The 13,845-nt window shown below is 44.8% G+C and overlaps 1 protein-coding gene and 1 non-coding gene across 2 annotated transcripts in view; both read left to right on the top strand.

Annotated features, from left to right (window-relative positions):
• Positions 1–461: 461 nt before the first annotated feature.
• On the top strand, positions 462–580 carry LOC116538814. Its single transcript, XR_004263788.1, has one exon. It is a non-coding gene; the product is annotated as a 5S ribosomal RNA (ribosomal RNA).
• Positions 581–6,147: 5,567 nt separating this feature from the next.
• KATNBL1 (katanin regulatory subunit B1 like 1) overlaps positions 6,148–13,845 on the top strand; it is a 60,269-nt gene continuing 52,571 nt past the window's right edge. The window contains exon 1 of the mRNA XM_032261261.1: positions 6,148–6,290. The gene's annotated coding sequence lies outside the window, so the exon portion shown is untranslated. The remainder of the gene's footprint in view (positions 6,291–13,845) is intronic.

Here is a 13,845-nt window from a genome sequence, read left to right as displayed (position 1 = left end):
GGTCAAGAGATCGAGACCATCCTGGTCAACATGGTGACACCCCGTCTCTACTAAAAATACAAAAAATTAGCTGGGCATGGTGGCACGTGCCTGTAATCTCAGCTACTCAGGAGGCTGAGGCAGGAGAATTGCCTGAACCCAGGAGGCGGAGGTTGCGGTGAGCCGAGATCGCACCATTGCACTCCAGCCTGGGTAACAAGAGCAAGACTCTGTCTCAAAAAAAAAAAAAAAAAATGTTTCTTGTAGCTCTGCTGGGTTTTCAGGCCTGTTGCTTTCATCCTGCCCTGATCATGAGGCACCATGCCTAATCCAGCTTCCACACTCCTCCCCTCCCAGCCTGCTGCTGGAGCCACACCCCATTCCCCAGGACCTGGACTAGTCCTGACACTCGTCTTAGATAAGAATAATTCTTAATGCAGAGAAGGATACCAAAAAAAAAAAAAATTCTTAATAATATTTGTGTCTACAGCCATACCACCCTGAACACGCCCAATCTCATCTGATCTCAGAAGCTAAGCAGGGTCGGGCCTGGTTAGTACTTGGATGGGAGACCACCTTGGAATACCGGGTGCTGTAGGCTTTTTTAATTTTTATTTTTATAAAAAAATAATATTTCTGTTCTCCCATTTAAAGGATTAAGCGTTCAGCTAAGCTTAGGTAACACTGCATGTATCTTTCTTTAAAAATTGTCAACAAATGTTAGTATTTTAAAGATGGAGAAGTGCTACAGTAAAGGAATATTTGTTTACTTCAGCAGTTACCAAATTCTGTGGCCAAGGAAACCACCTTCTTTTTCTTCATTTTTGAACCCATCAACATCTTTTAGAACTGATGTTTTGAAGAACACAGAGCTAATTTGGGGAAGTAACTCAAGCCAGTTTAGGTTCAGACTCAATTGTGTTCCTGCAAGAGTGGTTCTGCCTTTGTGTCCAGCTCCAAGAAATGTCTTAGTAATCTTTCTAGTGTTCCTGTCTCTTGAGGCTAGGAAGCTAGCCTCTTAGCTTTGCCCTTTTAAGTCTTCTTCCCAAGGACTTTCTGCTTCTGATGATTGTTGCCCTGCTAACTGCTAGTGCACTTCATTTCCTGCCTGCCTGCTCGCCAGCAGCTCCTCTGTACTTCACCTCTTATGGGGTCCTGGTTATACCAAACACTTCCCCATCCCACACCACCTCCACTAGCAACTGCCTACATAATTGGATTTGTTTTGCATATGATCAGACTTTTCTTTTTTTTGGGGGGCGGGGGGGGACGGAGTTTCGCTCTTGTTAACCAGGCTGGAGTGCAATGGTGCGATCTCGGCTCACTGCAACCTCCGCCTCCTGTGTTCAGGCAATTCTCCTGCCTCAGCCTCCTGAGTAGCTGGGATTACAGGCACGCGCCACCATGCCCAGCTAATTTTTTGCATTTTTAGTAGAGACAGGGTTTCACCGTGCTGACCAGGATGGTCTCAATCTCTTGACCTCGTGATCCACCCCCCTCGGCCTCCCAAAGTGCTGGGATTACAGGCTTGAGCCACCGCGCCCGGCCCAGACTTTTCAAATATCCTGTTCTGATTACCAGGCCATCTGGTATCACAGTGAGTCTGTCCCCTGCCTCCTGACCCCACCCCCAAGATTGACACTTAACCCCCTCCCCTTCCCTGACCCCCAGATAGTCTAATTCCAGGACTTTCCTTTTCCAAGGCAGCAGTCGACCATACTGTATTCTTCTTTATCTTGGAAAAATCACTAAAACAGGTTAATTAGGGGGGGCAGGTGTTTTTCAGAGAGAGACACAATCACTTCTCTAGGCATTGCTGTAGATGTTTTATGTAGGTCATCCCATTTCCCAACAGCACCTGAGAGGACAGTGTTATTATTCCCATCGCACATTAAGGTAAAAATGGTGTAGAAAGGGCCCAAAGGCAGCAATCTAGGCTTTAGATAGAGATGAGCCTTGCTCCAAAACATAACATGCTGCCTCCACCACCTTCCATCTGGTGGCAGTGTAGCCTAATTGCAGGAAATGTACTTGCAGGAGGAGAGAGATGGTTTCTTGAGATTCAGATTTAAGTCTATAAATATAAAATATTATCAACTCATAAATGTTTTTGGCTTACCTGCTTCTCAGTTGTAGAGTTATCTTTTTCTTTTTTTTCTTTTCTTTTTTTTTTTTTTTTTTTTTTAGACGGGGTTTGGCTCCTTACCCAGGCTGGAGTGCAATGGCGCGATCTCGGCTCACCGCAACCTCCGCCTCCTGGGTTCAGGCAATTCTCCTGCCTCAGCCTCCTGAGTAGCTGGGACTACAGACACGCGCCACCATGCCCAGCTGATTTTTTGTATTTTTAGTAGAGACGGGGTTTCACCGTGTTGACCAGGATGGTCTCGATCTCTTGACCTCGTGATCCACCCGCCTCGGCCTCCCAAAGTGCTGGGATTACAGGCGTGAGCCACCGCGCCCGGCCTCAGTTGTAGAGTTATAATAGAGGGCTGTAGATGTATCAGAAACAAGCTATCTTAAAAATAGGATCCTCTATTACTCAACACCTCCCCACCACCCACACTTGACACCGCAAAAAACACTACCAGGGTTTTGTTTTTGCTTATGTTGTTGTTTGCTTACTGCTTCTGCCACCAAGCGGGGCATCAGTGTTATGGTGGTGTTTGAAACAATCATAAATCTTGTAAGCTGGGAGTGGAATGTGTTCATTTCCACTGCTCCTGCCTTATCTGAAATGTTTCCTACTGCCATTACTTCCTTCCACAGCCTGCAAAGGAAGGTAGGGAAAGGAGGAGCAGAAAAAGAGGGATTGATTTCTTATTTTGACTGCCAAAGTCAACTGCCTAGAATTTTCCAAAGGTGCTGAGGCTGAGCAGTGGATGTCATTACTTGTGGAGTCGATGAGCTGTTGCTGTCTTTTAGGTCCCTTCAGGCATTGTCCTCTGTCGGGCTCAGCATCAGTCTCAGTCAAGGAGAATGATACAGAGTGCAGTAAATGCTATGGCTCCTTGGACCCTGGACTGAACTACACTTTTATACCTAATGTTCTTGCCATCAGTCTCCTCCCTACCCCTAGCCATCCAGCGGCCTGGTGACAAATCAGCCCTTCTTGTTGTTGGTGCTTAAGAGACAGGGTCTTACTCTCTTGCTGGAATGCAGTGGTGTAATCATAGCTTACTGTAATAATCTTGAGCTCCTTGGCTCAAGTGATCCTCCTACCTCAGCCTCTCAGGTAGCTAGGACTACAGGTGTGCGCCACCATGCCTATTTTTTTAAATTTTTGTAGAAATGAAGTATTGCTATGTTGCCCAAGCTGGTCTCAAACTCCTGGCCTTAGCCTCCCAAACAGATCAATCCTCCTAAAGCACTGACATAACTCAGCCATTCCCCTGCTCAACTGTCTTTGCTGTCCCCTTTACCTTCAAACACCTTTGCTTGATAATTCCAGGTCTTCACAACCTATCAGGTACCTACATACCTTTTCAATCTTCACTCCTGTGACACTTCCAAGCACCTTTCCCTCCACTCAAATCAGAATAGACTGCAGTGCCAGAACTTGCCTTGCATTTCCCCCTCTCTGTCTGGAACACCCTGTCTGTCAAAATCCTTTCCAGCTTATCAGGCCCAGCTCCATCATCCCTCCCTTGCTTGCCATCAAGCAGTGTAAACAGGACTGCATGGCAGCCCTTTTCTCATGTGGGTCACTCTACACACTGTCCTTGAATGATTCTGCACCCCAAAGAGAGGGGCATGTGAGGCAGGAAGGCTAACTTAGCTGCTTGTTCTCTTCAGAAGGAAGGAATGAAGGAATGGCCAGAGGAGTCGACTGCCTTGGAGATTGCCCACTGTGAAGGCTATCAGTGCACCACCTTTTTGTATACAAGCACTGATGTAGGGGTGTTTTTTAATGTATGGGCTGTACTTTTTTTTTTAAGAAAGCAAAGTCTATTGAGCCCCAATGGGGAAAAATTCAACTTTATTGATAGGAAAACTATCAATGAAGAAATTTGCCCTGCATTTTCATCACTAAAATGTAGTATTTGCATATATTCCAAAAGTAGCAAAATGCAAAGGCAGTTTTCCTTATTTTTATGTTAAATTATGAGATGTGGAGGCCTGGGCTGCCCATCACTGCCATAAGCTTTATAACTTGGCCCTGGATATTAACCTGCCTGAGATCCTGTGCCCCAACAAGCTCCAGAAATGAGAATATTGAGGTTCTCCTCTGGCCTCTGTTGTGTTAGCTGAGGTTCTTCTGTGTTAACACAGCAGATTCCCTGAGTTTCAGGACTGCATTATTTGTGTTACCTCTTCATTTAGCCTCCCTTGAGGATAAGGATCATACGGTACACTCTTTTTACCCTCTTCTTCCGATGAGAGACCAGCACAGTGTCTTTTGCATAGTGGGTCATCAAGAAATTCCTGTTTATGATGATGAAGAAATGACTTGAAAGAAAGTAACTTCACCCATGTGTGTTGAGTTTTTATTTTCTTTAAAACAACACACCTACTTAGTGGAAGTCATATTCAGGAAATACTCCTCATTGTACATCCATGGAAACAAGGGCTCCAGCTTCGTTTAGTCACCTAGCTGGACTCTCTCAACAGTACCACCTGCTAACAGATGTGGCCCCACACATAGGCATGTGCCTGCTTATGCTTGGTGCAGTCGAGAAGCTCTCAAAGGTGTTGCTTATGCAAAATATCCTAAAGCTATTTTCCCACAGCCCAAAAGCCCTGCCTCAGTTTTCACCATTACTTATTATTAATTTTTTACTAAGTAAGGACTCTGTTACTAGGGAGGAAAAACACATAAGGTTATAACAACCTGATGACATCTTAGTTCTGACCAGTTTATCCGACAGGCTTCCGACTGCTCGGAACTCCCACAGCATTTAGGAGATACCTTTTATCACTGCAGTGTATTGGAATGGTCTCTTTTCCTGTTTCTCCAAGCCATTGTGAGCTGCTTGAGGCCATTTCCAGCACCAGGCAAAATTTTCCTGGCACATGGCGGGCCTTCAAAAATACTGCTAAACTGGACTTAAGCAGCCTGCTCCCTAGGCAAGCCTTGTAGAGTTCCGAAATGAGTGCCTGAAAAAGCAAGCGAGGGATGTAGTCTTGTGGTGAGGAAGTGTTCCATCAAATGCCCTGCTTGGTTGGCTTCTGTAAGGGGTGAGAGGACCACCATAGGCAAACTTGCTCCTGTCACAGCTTGGCTAACCTAGACCAGTGGCTTATCTATGAAGGTGAGCAGCCTGGTTCTAATGAAAACAATTGCCCTCAGTAATTAAAAGTTAATTATCAAGAGACCCAACCGTAACGTCATAATCTAATTTAGTGTTCCTCATCCCAGGAAGACTGAACCGGCTTCCTGAGGACAGGTTCTGCATCGTGTACATTGCTTGTGTTCTTAAGAGTTTAGCACAAAGTTTGGTACATAACAGGAACTGAAGAAATGATGACTAACAAACATGTAGTGCTTACCATATGCCGGCACTCCTCTAAGCATTTTATATGTATTAATTCATTTAATCTTCAGAACACTAAGACACAGATACTATTGTTATTATCCCCACTTTACAGAAGGGGAAAGCAAAGCACTTAGGAGTTTATGTGACTTGCTCAAGGTCACAGTTCCACACTCCATGCTTTTAGAAACTATGCCTTAGTGTGTTTATTATCATTTTTATTTTTATAAAGACAGAGGGCGGAGGTGGGGGGCTCAGGGGCAGTTGTCACCATGTCGTCCAGCCTGGTCTTGAACTCCGAGGCTCAAGCGAACCTCCTGATTTGGCCTCCCAAAGTGCTGGGATTACAGGTGTGAGCCAATGTGCCCAGACCCTTAGTGTATTTAAATAGGTGTGAATGAATAAATCTCCCGGAACCATAACTTTATAGGAAATTGTTTGCACCTCCTGGTAAACCACTAAGGCAAGGTCTGCCCCGCTAAGTTGTCCCCAGTGCAGGGTCCGTCATTCGTTGACTTTTACCCAGCTGCAGTTCCTATCGCAATATTACTTGTCGCGCGATAACTAGGCTGCCCTGCGTAGCTCTGGCCACCAGGAGGCACTGTAGCCACACGTCTTTTTCCCTCCGGCGCTTCGCGACCCCCAGAGGGGCGGAGCCAACGTTGGGCGGAGCCCGCCAGACGGCCACAGCGCCAGCTATCCCGGCGGGCCTCGCGCGCGGCCGCTTTTGAATGGCCCTGAGTGGGACTCGGCCCAGAAGCCGAGGGACACTCTAGGCGGCCGGGCACGGATGTGCAGCGCCCGGGCTGGACTGAGCCACTGCGGTACCATGAGGCGCCGGTAAGTTGCTGCCGAGCCGGGGCGAGCCCCGCGCCCGCAGCTCCCCTGCCCTGGCAGGGCTTCTCCAGCCGGGCTTGACCGCGCCCGGGGCCCACCTACAGGCCCCGCGGCGGCCTCTGCTCGGCCGGGCTCGCGGCGGCTCTGCCAGGGTCGTGGGGCGGGGCGGCAAGGCTGGGGCGGAGTCCCTCTGCCGGCCGCGGCGGGGACGGTCGGGTGGCTGGGGCGGGGGGCTTCCGAGGGGCTTCAGGGGCCTGGCCCGGGAGAGGCGTGGACGCAACCTGCTGTCACTTATTTATATTCGGGTGGAGTCGACAGCTGCACCCGGAGAAGGGGAAGGACAGAACGAGTGTGGGGCGAACTGTTTTAAGGACAGGTTTTGCGCACAGCGCCTAGGCCCGGCCCAGGCATTTCCTTATTTTCTGACGGGTTCTCGGATTCCTGACAGATGAGCTTTTGTTTCGCGGGACAAAAACTTGACATAACTGCATAAGAATTGCTGGTTACAACTTTAAAAACCTTATTGTATTTTTCTGAAAAGTCGTTCTGTAACAGTATCTAGGCTTTTACTACGCTCTTAAATTGCTTAAATGTGGAGATAACAAAGAGCTGGTTTGTTTTCTTGTGGCTTATGAAGTTCCTTGAGAACAGAGGTACCTAGGTCAGTTTGTTTGCTAATTTAAAAAAAAAGTAAGAGAAATTAGTTCTTTAATAATCATCAGTTCAGCACTTTGGAGAATTATGAGAAACTAGTCCACCTAATAGCTGACACCTGCTGGTTTTTTGGAGTTTCTTTGGATAACCAGCTACAGACTTGAATTGAAACATCATCCATTGAGGCTTTTCTTTGGCTAATAACTAATATTAGCCAATAAGAATATTAGCCAGTGTGATAATAATGATGGGCAATATTTATTTTGTGCTTTCTATGCACTAGGCACTGTATTAAGAGCTTTGCTTTGGGACAGATACTGTTATCCCCATTTTGACAGGAAACTAAAGCACAGGGAATTTTAGTATTGTAACTTGTACCGTATAGGGTTACAGAGCTAATATAATTAACACCCAAGCAGGCTGGCTCCATGCTTTTAACTCTGCTGCCCTACTACGTCCTTTTTCTGTGGCTCCTTTTAGTTTACAAAGCGCTTTCATATCATGTACTTCAACTTTGGAGACCCGAGTGTGCTTTTGTGTACACATACATTCATTCACACACCATTCATTTACTTTTTCTGCTCTTGTTGATTATACTTAAGGTTTGTGCCTGAGCAACATGGCTATTTTAAGATAAATGAAGTTAATAAGTTTTATGTGTGTGTTCTGATTTGTATTTTGAATTTCTTTTTGTCCTTTGCTGAAAGTTTTGGAAGTGTTAGTTTCAGCAACTTATGTATTACTTAAAAATAAAAAAACTATGTGTTAAATCATCCCTAAAACTTACTGAGTGGTTATTCTGTACTTGAAATGGTTATAGTTAACTAATAGCTCCTTTACAAGGAATAAAGTTCAAAAGCAAAATGACTTCATAAGAAATCAGCAGCTTACACTTACTTATAGCAGAGCTTTTAAATGCCATTAGTCAGTTACAAAGCTTTTGATTGCTTGTATGCCCAAAAGGGTAGTAGACCCAATTGGCTATACAAAAGAAATGTGCCGCAAGAATGACACTGTGGACTTTGGGGAATTGGTAGAAAGAGGGTGGGAGTGGGATGAGGGATAAAAGACTTTATTTTGGGTACAGTGTTCACTGCTTGGGTAATGGATGCACCAGAACCTCAGAAATCACCACTGAAGAATTGTTTCATGTGCCCAAACACTACCTGATCCCCAAAAACCTACTGAAATAAAAAATAATATAATTTAATAAAATAAGAAATATGCCAGGGCACCCAACCACAGGGAGATTAATCTAGTTTGGGATATGAGATTAGACAACAGAGTGTATATGACACTCTTCATTAGTACAATGGATAAATGCAGAACTGAACTGAGTAAAGCTGCTGCGAAGAACCAACAGTTGCAGGATTTACGTAGGGCACTGAATACAAGGGTAGATTATGGGGACTAGGCACGGTTGGTAATCCCAACACTTTGGGAGGCCAGTACAGGAGGATCCTGGAAGCCAGGAGTTTGAGAGCAGCCTAAGCAACATAGCAAGACCACATCTCTACAAAAAACCTACAATATTTTGCCAGGCATGATGGCATGTACCTGTAGTCCCAGCTACTTGGGAGGCTGGGGCGGGAGGATCACTTAAGTTCAAGAGATTGAGGCTACAGTGAGCTGAGATTTTGCCACTGCACTTCAATGCAGCACCAAGACCCCATCTGTAAATAAGTAAATAAGGGTTGATGGGCTGGGCGAGGTGGCTCATGCCTGTAATCCCAGAACTTTGGGAGGCTGAGGTGGGCGGATTACTGTAGGTCAAGAGTTCAAGACCAGCCTGACCAGATCACTTGAAGTCAGGAGCTCAAGACCAGCCTGGCCAACATGCCGAAACCTCATCTCTACTAAAAATACAAAAGTTAGCTGGGCATGGTGGCATGCACCTGAAATCCCAGCTAACGCAGGTGGCTGAGACACAAGAATCACTTGAACCTGGGAGGTGGAGGTTACAGGCTAGAGTGCACTGACACAATCTTTGCTTAATGCAACCTCTGCCTCTCGGGTTCAGGTGATTCTCCTGCCTTAGCCTCCCAAGTAGCTGGGACTACAGGCGTACACCACCAAGCCCAGCTAATTTTTGTATTTTTATTAGAGATGGGGTTTCGCCATGTAGGCCGGGCTGGTCTCGAACTCCTGACCTCAGGTGATCCACCCACTCTGGCCTCCCAAAGTGCAGAGATTACAGGCATGAGTCACCATGCTTGACCTGTTAATATTTTAATGTGATGATTTCTTTCAAGTCTTTTTTTATGCTGATAACTATTTTTATAAAACTGGAATTATGCCCTTTTCTCCCTGTGAGATTTTTTTGACTCAGCACATCATGTATATTTTCCATTCTTTAAAAATTTTTTTTGCTTTATTTACACAGATAATGAGAAAAAAATGCTCTTTTTAATGGTAATAGTATTTTTTGTGTGTGTTCTTTTGAAATTGGGAATTTTGCTTTGTATTCCAAAGAGACATTTTGAAGGGAGAAATATTGGAACATAATAATTGATTTTTTTTTTTTTTTGAGACGGAGCCTTGCCCTGTCACCCACGATGGAGTGCAATGGCGAAATCTCTGCTCACTGCAACCTCTGCCTCCCAGGTTCAAGCAATTCTCCTGCCTCAGCCTCCTGAGTAGCTGGGATTACAGGCATATGCCACCACACCCAGCTAATTTTTTTTTTTTTTTTTTGAGACAGAGTCTCACCCCATCACCGGGCGTCAGGCTGGAGTGCAGTGGTGCGACCTAGGCTTACTGCAACCTCCACCTCCCGGGTTCAAGCAATTCTCCTGCCTCAACCTCCCGAGTAGCTGGAACTACAGGCATGCACCACCATGTCCAGCTAATTTTTTTGTATTTTTAGTAGAGATGGAATTTCACCACGTTGGCCAGGATGGTCTCGATCTCTTGACCTCCTGATCAACCCACCTCAGCCTCCAAAAGTGCTGGGATAATTTTTGTATTTTTAGTTAGAGATGCAGTTTCACCATGTTGGCCAGGATGGTCTCGATCTCTTGACCTCGTGATCTGCCTGCCTCGGCCTCCCAAAGTGCTGAGATTACAAGTGTGAGCCACCGTACCCAGCCAATAATTGATTACTAAAAACAGTGGAGGTAAAAGTCTATGGTGTCTCCAAGGTTTTTTTATCTGGGAGGCGAAAGAATGGTGGAACCGCTGAAATAAGTTGGGATTCTCATGATAGTTTTTTTTGTAAACTGCTATTCACAGACACATAATGAGGTTTGAATGAAGACTCTTGCTGTCTCTCATTTATATTCTTCCTAAAACTCCTAAAATTTATCTTCCTTGATTTTTTTCTTGCTTTCTTTCTTTTTTTTTGAGACAAGGTCTCACACTGTCACCCAGGCTAGAGTGCAGTGGTGCAATCTCTGCTCACTGCAGCCTCCACCTCCCAGGCTCAGGCAATTCTCCCGCCTTAGCCTCCCGATGAGTAGCTGGGATTATAGGCACCCGTCACCTCACCTGGCTAATTTTTGTACTTTTAGTAGAGACAGGGTCTCACCATATTGGCCAGGCTGGTCTTGAACTCCTAACCTCAGATGATCCGCCCACCTCAGCCTTCCAAAGTGCTGGTATTACAGGTGTGAGCCATCCTGCCTGGCCTCAATTCTTTCTTAGCAAGCCGCCTCCTCTCCCCTTTTTTGGAAAGATTTTTCAAAATATTTTTTTCTATTAGAATACTAAATAAGGCGCCGGGCTCGGTGGCTCATGCGTGTAATCCCAGCACTTTGGGAGGCTGGCCGGGGTGGGCAGATCACCTGAGGTTGGGAGTTTGAGACCAGACTGACCAACATGGAGAAACCTCATCTGTACTAAAAATACAAAATTAGCCAGGCATGGTGGCGCATGCCTGTAATTCCACCTACTTGGGAGGCTGAGGCAGGAGAATCACTTGAACCCGGGAGGCCAAGGTTGCGGTGAGCCAAAATCACGCCATTGTACTTCAGCCTGGGCAACAAGAGCAAAACTCCGTGTCAAAAAAAAAAAAAAGTACTAAATAAGGCTTAAATTTGGTCATGAATCTTCACTTTGAAAGATTAAAGGATTCATTTTTTTTTTTTTAATGTATTAGATTGCTACAGTTTTTTTGTTTTTTGTTCTTTTTTGAGACAGAGTTTCATTCTTGTTGCACAGGCTAGAGGGCAGTGGCGTGACCTCAGCTCACTGCAACCTCCGCCCTCTGGATTCAAGCGATTCTCCTGCCTCAGCCTCCCAAGTAGCTGGGTTTACAGGCATGTGCCACCATACTTGGCTAATTTTGTATTTTTAGTAGAGATGGGGTTTCACGATGTTGGTCAGGCTGGTCTTGAACTCCTGACATCAGATAATCTGCCTACCTCTGCATCCCAGAGTGCTGGGATTACAGGCATAAGGTACCTCGCCCAGCCAGATTGCTACAGTTTTACAAGGAAGAGGTGAGCAGAACTCTTTTATCAAGGGAGTAGGAATTATCTTTAAAAATTCCTGTCTAGATCAGGCACAGTGGCTCACACCTGTAATCCTAGCACTTTGGGAGGCCAATGGTAGGAGAAAAGCTTGAGCCCAGAAGCTTGAGACCAGCCTGGGCAACATAGCAAGACCCCATCTCTACAAAACATTTTAAAATTAGGCAAGTGTAGTGGCATGTGGCTGTAGTCCCAACTCCCTGGGAGGCTGAAATGGAAGGATTCCTTGAGTCCAAAAGTTGGAGGCTGCAGTGATCCACGATCATCTCACTGCACTCCAGCCTGAGTGACAGAGCAAGACCTTGTCTCAGGAAAAAAAAAAAAAATTCTTCTTTAGTTAACAAGATGCATCATAACATTACCCTAGTCAATATTATATTCATATTTTCACAATCATTATACTTGTTGATCTATATTGGTTAATTTTGTGCTTTGTGAAAAATGTATTTAGGAATGTAAATTTTTTTTTTTTATTAAACACCTTAAACCTAATACAAATGGTACTTTTACTGGAGCATACACTTTTTTAAATTGTACAGGGTATAATTTGACTTTTCTTTGCCAGGTTCAAATGCTGTGTTTACTATTTTTTCCTCATCTGTAATTATTTTTTCACTATCAGCTTAATACCCTGTAACTTTAGAGACTTTTGCATTAAATTTACCATTCTTGTTCTTGGGGCATGATGAGGGTAGAAATGAGAGAAAAGGTATTCTGAAAGGACTCCCTTTTTGGCTTCCTGTAACCACCCCTCTCTCCTTCAGTTTTATATACTGTCTGAAATTTTTTGTGTCTTGAGCAAATCACCCAGAAACCTACCACCTATGTATGAATCATGAGATGCTGGTTCTAGCATCTCATCTGCTCACTAGTATATGTACAGCTTGATGTTATAATGGGAAAGGCACTATTACTGTAAGTCACTGCTCTAAGCCTATTAATAACTGAGTGTTGGCGGGCAAGTCACTTAATCTCATCTGAAATTATCTCCAAGGTCCTTTATAACTCTGAGAATCTATAAAATAGTTACTTTTTGAGGAGAGTTACCTGGGAAGGAGGGAGACCTGTGGGGATGAGGCCTCTGGATAGTCTTTTACATCTTAGTGTGATTAATCATAGATTATTTCTTCTAAAGACATTTTTTTTTTTTTTTGAAGATGGGCTTTCACCATATTGGTCAGGCTGGTCTCAAACTCTTGACTTCAGGTGATCCGCCCGCCTCAGCCTCCCAAAGTGCTGGGATTACAGGCGTGAGCCACCGTACCCGGCTAAAGGCATTTTTAAAACCTACTTCCACAAGATAGCATTGAGGAAGAAATCTTAGGATGGAATTTAAATGCCAATAGAATATAACCTTCAGACTGGGCACAGTGGCTCATGCCTGTAATTCCAGCACTTTGGGAAGTGGAGGCAGACGGATCACCTGAGGTCAAGAGTTCGAGACCAGCCTGACCAACATGGTGAAATGCCGTATCTACGAAAAATACCAAAAATCAGCCGGGCGTAGTGGCAGGTGCCTGTAAATCCCAGCTGCTCAGGAAGCTGAGACTGAAGAAGGCTTGAACTTGTGAAGCAGAGATTGTAGTGAGCCGAGATCGCACCATTGCACTCCAGCCTGGGCAACAAGAGCGAAACTCGGTCTCAAAAAAAAAAAAAAAAAAAAAAAAAAAAAAAAAAAGAGGAATATAAGCTTCAGTACAGCAGGGATTTTTGTTTTGTCCACTGATGTTTCCCTAGTGACTAGAACAGTAATTAGCCTGTAACATGCACTTTATATTTGTTGAATGAGTGAAGAAATGAAGAAATGGGTTGTTGGGGAAAGACAAGCTTGTTGGAATACTGCACAGATGCTCTGAGTACCTTGAAGGAATTCAAAATACAAACCAATCCAAGTACAACCCATTATTTCTACAATATAAAAATACCACCTAGCAGTAGAAAGCATCTGTTCACTTGCCTTTTAGAAATACTAAGTGATTACTGCCCTGGCTGCCCCTGAAACTCACAGAGTACGGTTTTGGCCATCACTAGATGCTTACATACCAGCTTAGTTCAGTATGCATTTTACTCTTATTTGCAAAAACCTATGTCCTAGCCATTCCCTGTGCCATTTAATATAACCAATAACAGTACATTTATTTTTATAGCAAAAATGAATTCTATATATTGATTAAAATTTGGGCCTTCATCCATGGAGGATTCATGGCACAGCAGTTAAAAGTTGGCACTCGGGCCGGGCGCAGTGGCTCAAGCCTGTAATCCCAGCACTTTGGGAGGCCGAGGCGGGTGGATCACGAGGTCAAGAGATCGAGACCATCCTGGTCAACATGGTGAAACCCCGTCTCTACTAAAAATACAAAACATTAGCTGGGCATGGTGGCGTGTGCCTGTAATCCCAGCTACTCAGGAGGCTGAGGCAGGAGAATTGCCTGAAC

Source organism: Sapajus apella, unplaced genomic scaffold (assembly GCF_009761245.1).
Source record: "Sapajus apella isolate SASKATOON/1434 unplaced genomic scaffold, GSC_monkey_1.0 scaffold122, whole genome shotgun sequence".
Lineage (NCBI taxonomy): Eukaryota > Metazoa > Chordata > Mammalia > Primates > Cebidae > Sapajus > Sapajus apella.
Note: the sequence above shows the minus strand (reverse complement) of the source record. Positions and strands in the feature narration are given on the sequence as shown.